The sequence below is a fragment of the Balaenoptera physalus genome (genome assembly GCF_965194825.1).
Source record: "Balaenoptera physalus genome assembly, chromosome: 3".
NCBI lineage: Eukaryota > Metazoa > Chordata > Mammalia > Artiodactyla > Balaenopteridae > Balaenoptera > Balaenoptera physalus.
The window spans coordinates 135,700,449-135,708,591 of NC_138890.1; positions in this window are offsets into that span (position 1 = coordinate 135,700,449).

Consider the following 8,143-nt stretch of genomic DNA (forward strand, 5'->3'; position numbering starts at 1 on the left):
CCAATAAGGACTGACAGGCATGACTTTCCATTTAGCATCTGGAAGCTCTTGCAGCCCGAGACTCAGCACCCTGGGCAGGGCAGCAGGGTCCAAGAGGTGACACGTGACAAATGCGCAAAACAGAACCCACCCAAGGCAGCCCAGCAGACACAGGCTGATTTGTGAACAAATGAGACACTGCCTAGGGTTCCCTCAGAAGGTTTGGAAGAGGGGGGCTCTTTGGGGGATAAAGACTTCCCTTAGTGAACAAGTAAGAATAATGATTCAACAAATAATGGGTATAAATGATAACAAAACCAGTTCCCATAGGCTGCTGATACATAGACATGCCATGTGAGAAAGGGGTTGCTTTCTTTTAGCCCTTCTAGCACATTGGCATGGATAGAAAATAATTGGGGAGAAAGGCACGATGGAAAAGAAATACGTAATAATAACTCAGATCTTTTCGAATGATAGGTGAAGTGAGTGGGGTCCTAAGGGAAAGCCCCTGTAATGGGCCGCTCCAAAGGCACCGAACTTCCGAGGATTCTCATTAAGAGGAGCTCATCAAGAACTTCAGCTCTTCTAGCTTCCAGGCACGGAGCCTCCACTAACACTGAAGGGGGAAAGGTAAGTAGCCCAATCACTTGTTACCCTATAATTGCTGTCGACAAAAGTTCATTTTTCTAAAACTTTGCTGCCAGTTTCTACCAAGCACACAGAAAATATAACTGACCTCCAAATCAAAAGTTTACTGCCGTGCCATTTTTTAAAATCATGTCTACTGTGGTTTCCCATTTCTATTACTCCTGTTTTGGAGCTCTGTGAGAGAATGAAGTCTTCTCAGTGGCTAAAAATAATGTTGTAGTAATAATAGCAGCTAACTTCTGAGTGCTTCATATGTGCTAGCCATATACAAAGCTCTTTATTTGCAGCTCTCTTATTTAATCGTCACAACAACCCTATGAGTATGACTATGACCAAGCCCATTTTCCAGATTAGAAAACTGAGGCATGGGGAATTGAAATCGCTTGCTTATTGGTAGGGAGCTGGGATATGAATGGTGGAGCCCTAGAGTCCAAGCTCTTAACCACTGGGCTACATACATGGTGGAGCTGTCTGCTCCCCACACCCCGCCACCTCACTGAGATTAGAGGACTATGTCTGGAAGTGTTACGATGATGGGGAAAATTCATGGAAACTTTTGGAAGTAAATAAGGGAGAGTATAAATTAAAAATGCACACACAAAACCAATTTTAATCTAGTAAAGGCTGGTTGGAAACCTTTTAGAAGAGCCCTCATTTCATGCCTCTGTGGTTGCAGTTCCTGAACTAACACAGGTGCCCCAGGTGAAGAAAAGCCCACCAGAGCAGATGCCTCCAGAACTTATGACTTCCATTCTCAATATATTTAAATGTCATTTCATTGCTTTGTCTGGAACAAAATGTATTTACACCTTGGAGTCTAGCACACAATATGAACTATTAAAAGAGTAATTAAGACCCGTTGTGATCGATGTAAACAAATATTGAATCATGTTGTACATCTGAAACTAATGTCATATGTCAATTATACTTCAATTAAAAGAAACCAGTTTTGACCAGTTAAGCGAGGGAAACCACCAAGAAAACATGTGAAAATACTTAAGCCTGTAGCAAGGCCAGAAGTATGCTGTGAGGCATAACGAACAAAGTCAAAACTTTGTTTAAACCGGTTCTTCTCCAATTCTCCTTTTTTGAATTTGACAGAAAATAGTAAAAGAAATATGAAATTAATAATAGATGTTTTGTGGACATAAAAATCTAAATTTACATCAAATCATTATCACTAGGAGTAAAACATACCTACGGGGCAACAGTACTGTTTTCTCAGAATTAAGTGCAAATTTGAAAATATTCCTTTCCTCCAATTGTGGCAGAAGAGAAAAAAGAGAGTGACTTGCTGACAAGAGTCCTGTATCATATTTCTGAAATACAGCCTTAACTTCTCTGCTTTTGTTCTTTGATCTCCTAGACTCCATTTCCCCTGTAACCATTCTGCATCTTTCCTTCTGCTTATGCACCATCCCCCTGCCAAAGGGAGCAATGAATTGGTGAAGATTTAAAGATTACATTCTTCTTTCTATCTCATTCATATTAAATACTGAGCTAACAAATTGTACAGTAAGTGATTTATAAAGAAAGAACTAGGTTGAATTTAATAAAGAATCAGTTCATGACCAGAAAAAAAAAAAACTAGAGATATTAATAGCATATTTAACCATAAATTTTAATCAAAATACTAATGCCCAGAAAATATAGATGGCATCTAGACCATATAGGTTTGCCTGATTATTTACATAGGAACAACCAGGATATTAATTTATGATATAGGCCTTCTTTTTTTTTTAATATAAATTTATTTTTTTTAATTTATTTATTTTTGGTTGCATTGGGTTTTCGTTGCTGTGCACGGGCTTTCTCTAGTTGCAGTGAGCGGGGGTTATTCCTCGTTGCAGTGCGTGGGTTTCTCATTGTGGTGGCTTCTCTTGTTGCGGAGCACAGGCTCTAGGCGCGCAGGCTTCAGTAGTTGTGGCATGCAGGCTCAGTAGTTGTGGCTCATGGGCTCTAGAGCGCAGGCTCAGTAGTTGTGGCGCACGGGCTTAGTTGCTCTGCGGCATGTGAGATCTTCCCGGACCAGGGCCTGAACCCGTATCCCCTGCATTGGCAGGCAGATTCTTAACCTCTGTGCCACCAGGGAAGCCCTATGATATAGGCCTTCTGAAGTTTGCTTTCCTGGAAGTAGCATAAGGCGTCTTAGATGGACTTTTATAAGGCTGTCCTGGAGGTTAGACACTTAACCAAGCTGAAAAATCTCCCTCCTCCAGATTTCACTGGCAACACCCATATTGTGAGCAAATTCCTCTGTTCCTCTGTTCTTCAGGTCCCCCAAATATCCCAAACTTCCTGGCCTGCCCAGAAGTGGCCTTCCTTAACTCTCCTGAAGGCTAGGTCCTGTAAGCTGGGTAACAGACCAGTTTTTTGGGGAGGACTGCTTTAGTTCCTCAGAAGTCTCTGGTCATATCTGGTTAAATGGCATCTCTCCCAAATATGACATTACAGGCAAGACCTTGATTGCATGATTAATTTTTCCAGCTATGGGCTGGTAAAAGGAGGCCAGATTCTTGTTGAACCTTTGCAAATAATTCTATTGCTGTGAAAAGTAGGGATACTCAATAATATTTTCTGAATTCAAGTCGTAGGGGGGAGGGGAGTTCAGTGAAAAAATATACCATTTAAAAATGTTTTATTTCATTTTGTAAAAGCAAAGTCTACTAAATTGTTATGGGATACAGACAGATTAAGAGGTAAGGGCTTCTTTTTATATCCAGAAAGTATGACGTTAAAACAATATCAGTGATATTCCAAACATATAACCACATCATGCCTCAGGAGTTCATTTGTCCCAGGTAATTAATTCTTGTTCTATTGTAGCTCGGGTTAGCAGTTTTATCACACCATCTATTCTCAAATAAAGAGTTCTGGAAATCTCAACTCAGTCTTCAGTGATAGACTAAAAGCTGTCTAAGCAATGCCAACAGGAGTCTACTGCCAAAAGTCTGTTCTTTGAAGTATCATTAATTTAAAGTACCTGGTAGAGTCTTTTTCTGTGGGATTCTGAGACAGTATTGTTTGAAGACACAAACTCTGATCTGTAGCTGATTGCAGAACCTTCAGGAAAGCATTAGAGTAAAACACAATCTATCTGTAGATGATAAAGACAACAGCTGTGGTAAATGTATTATTGACGGTTTTCAAAGTAAAAGGTCTGATGAGAGTTTATAACAAGAATATTGCAACTGATAAGTAAATTTGTTTGTTTTTGTGGTATGTAAAATAAAGATAATGAAGTCATTTCAAAAACATTTTAGATAAAATGTCTATAAGGACAATAATTAGTCAATTTTCAAAGTCAGTACATGTTTCATCTGATTCGTAAAAATGGATGAATCTCATTTTTACATATAATAATCTTGAGACATAAGGTACATAACATACCAAGGACATACCCATCATCTTCTAAGACTCTCTGGAGAGTATATCAAGAAAATCAAGTAAAGAGAGTCAGTAAGTCTGGAGTAAGTCCTAAACATCTATATTTTCATAAAACTTCTTAGGTAAGTCAATTAAAAACCACTGGCCAAAAAGATGCTAGATTCAAATTAAAGAAGTAAGGTTGTAACCAAGTCTTAAATAATAAGTGAAATTATGACTGATAACCCTGTAGTGCTGTCAACCAACATCACCAGACAGGGAACCACCACAACTCTGATAAATATAGAAAACCTCATCAGAACTATTTCATATTATTTCAGTGTTTTCCCTAAGGTTCAAACATATGATTGAAAATGAGGGCATTGACATTTCTCCAAGGACTTCCTGTGAAATACATTTCTAAAGTATTATATTGATTACATTTTACTTATACAAATTTAATAGATTCAACCTACAGTTAAAAAGAAAAGCGTGATTCTTTCATAAATAATTATTAATTATTAATGAATAATAACATTGAAAGCCAATCACTCTGGAATTGCTCATATCTGCTTAATAATAAAAACAAAATTCAATGTATGTTTCATTGGTATGTTGGAAAATGTATACAACACATAAAGTGAGGTATCGCATTAGAGAAGGGTGCAGAATTGCCACTAGAGGGCACTGTAAACAGATTACAGAACGAACCTCTGTCTTTTCGTGATACGGAGCGTGACTGCATTTGTCTTATAAAATCTCAAACCATTAGTAACAAAAGTGAGAAAGTACCTCTCTTTGAGACTTGGAAAATGTGCACTCTCATATCTCGTTGCCACACTAGCTTCATGGATATTATGTAGGGGATTCCTGCTGGGGTGGAAGTGCAGAAGGTAAGGTTAGAAGGCTGCTCTGGTCCATTGCTAGACTAGACCCTTCACGTCAGATTCATTTATTTCAATAGCTTTTCAAATGTTTTGTTATACAACATTAAATTAAAGAATAAACGCATCTATGTACTCCTCCCAAGGTTTAATAGGGAGATATAGGTACTTGCTTCGGATGTTTTCAAGAAACCAAAAACAGTACAGGTAGAGGCGAAGCCTTTTTTAACCCCCTCCCAGTTCCATTTGCTTCCCTCCCTCCTTATATGGAACAATTCCAGAATAAACCACTATTCTGAAACTGTGTCCATCCCACCCTGTGTTTAATACCTATATTACATATAAGGAATATACCATTCATATTCTATTGTCGTGTTCCAGGGGGCACTATTCCTTCCCTACCTTTGTATTCTTGTCTTTATTCCTGCTACTGGGTTAGAAAATACGTTTTCTTCCTCTTCTTTTAGTATTGTATTTTCAGGCCAGTATACATGCTACATTTAAGGACCTTAGAATCTTAAATCTGATCCTCTCAAATCCCATACTTCATGTCATCTATCATATTGTTCTTTTTTACCATCATTGCCCATCACCCGTTAATATTTGATCCCATATTTCTGAGTTTTGGTAGTGGGAGGAGCATCTGTCTGCATTAGTTCAGATTATCAGGCTGCTGGAAGTCCACAAAAAACCTTCTAATTGGTCTTCCTTCCAATTCATTTAACCACTATTATCAGATTAAATTTTTTTTATATATATATTTATACTTAATTTAATTTAATTAATTTATTTATTTATTTATGGCTGTGTTGGGTCTTCGTTTCTGTGCGAGGGCCTTCTCTAGCTGCGGCAAGCGGGGGCCACTCTTCATCGCGGTGCACGGGCCTCTCACTATTGCAGCCTCTCTTGCTGTGGAGCACAGGCTCCAGACGCGCAGGCTCAGCAATTGTGGCTCACGGGCCCAGCCGCTCCGCGGCATGTGGGATCTTCCCAGACCAGGGCTCGAACCCGTGTCCCCTGCATCGGCAGGCAGACTCTCAACCACTGCGCCACCAGGGAAGCCCTAAATTTTTTTAATTGAGGTATAATTGATTTATAATATGTTAGTTTCAGGTGTACAACATAGTGATTCTATATTTTTATAGATTATACTCCATTTAAAGTTATTACAAAATATTGGCTGTATTCCCTGTGCTGTACAAGATATCCTTGTAGCTAATTTACTTTATACATAGTAGTTCGTATCTCTTAATCCCTTATCCACTATCTTGCCCGTCCCCCCACCCATCTCCCCACTGGTAACCACTAGTTTGTTCTCTATATCTGTGAGTCTGTGTTTTGTGTCTGTTAATATTTGCTTTATGTATGTAGGTGCCCTATGTTGGGTGCATATATATTTATGATTGTTATGTCTTCTTCTTGTATTGATCCCTTGATCATTATGTAATGTTCTTCTTTTTCTCTTGTTACAGTCTTTGTTTTAAAGTCTATTTTAAAACAAGATCTATTTTGTCTGATATAAGTATTGCTACCCTGGCTTTCTTTTGATTTCCATTTGCATGGAATACCTTTAAGTCTTTTAAGTCTTTTAAGTCAGTAATCCTAAAGAGCCTTTGGCCTGCTGGTGTGCTGGCTGGGTCCTGACAAGGCAGACTGTGGAGCTGCGGTGGTCCTGGAGGCTGTGTCCACCCACTGGTAGGTGAGGCTGTGGTCCAGGAGATCCTGGGGTGGGTGCCCACCCACTGGTGGGTGAAGCCAGGGGTGGGTGAAAATCTGCAGGTGGGTTTGATCCAGGCTTCTTTCAAATTACTGCTTCTGCCCTGGGTCCCGGAGCGTGTGAGATTTTGTGTGCACTGTTTAAGAGTGGAGTCCCTATTTCCCACAGCCCTCTGGGACTTCCAAAGGCAAGCCCTGCTGGCCTTCAAAGCCAAATGTTCTAGGGACTCAAATTCCCCTTGTAGGACCCCCCAGACTGGGGAACCTGATGTAGAGCTCAGACCCCCTAGCTCCTTGAGGAGAATCTCTGCAATTGTAATTATTCTCCTGTTTGTGAGTTTCTCACTGGTGGCATGGGCCTTGACTACACTGCGAATTCGCTCCTCCTAGCCATCTCATTGTGGTTCCTTTTTTATATCTTTAATTGTAGAAGATCTTTTCTGGTAGATTCCGGTTTTTCTCATCAGTAGTTGCTCTGTAAATAGTTGTTGTTTTGGTGTGCCCATGAGAGGAGGTGAGCTCAGACTTCTCCCTCTGAAGTCTTCCTACTCCACCATCTTGGCCAAGATCCTCTACTGTATATATCACTATCAGATTAATTTTTTTTAATACTTTATTTATTTATTTTATTTATTTATTTATGACTGTGTTGGGTCTCTTAGTTTTCGTGTGAGGGCTTTCTCTAGTTGCGGCAAGTGGGGGCCACTCTTCATCGCGGTGCGGGGGCCGCTCTTCATCGCGGTGCGCGGGCCTTTCGCTATCGCGGCCCCTCCCGTTGCGGGGCACAGGCTCCAGACGCGCAGGCTCAGTAGTTGTGGCTCACGGGCCTAGTTGCTCCGCGGCATGTGGGATCTTCCCAGACCAGGGCTCGAACCCGTGTCCCCTGCATTAGCAGGCAGATTCTCAACCACTGCGCCACCAGGGAAGCCCCCAGATTAATTTTTTTAAAAATATATACATATATTGTATTTATCATATTCTTAGTATGTAATAAATATATCATTATTAGGAATGAAGTAGACTTTTCAACAAATACATGAAAAAGTGTACTTAAAAATAATCAAGTCAGACCATTGTTATATCCAAAACACCCAAACTCCAGATGAATTAAAGTATTGAAAGTAAAATACATAAACAAGTGAACAATAAACAAATGAATTAAAAATGTAGAAAACACTGATCTCAGATCAGAAAGAGTTTTTCGAGCCTTCTAGTTCCTGAAAATTATATTACGAGGAAAAGACTGATAAATTTGTTAGATTAAAATTTTGAAACTATTTTGATGTTAAAATACCATAGAAAACACTTGAACATTCAGAAACATATTTAAAGTAAAAGTGACAAAGAAAGAGGATGTAGAAACATGACTGAAGCCCAGACACTGGGCAGTGGAGTACAAGTTATAGAAATAACTTACTGGCAAATATTTTGTTGATAGCTTACTATTAACTAAGCACCAGGATTTACAGAAAAGCCTTAATTTCAATTTATATAGGACTTACAATTGGCAGGTTTTACGCTACATTGATAGTTTTCTCAATATGGACACA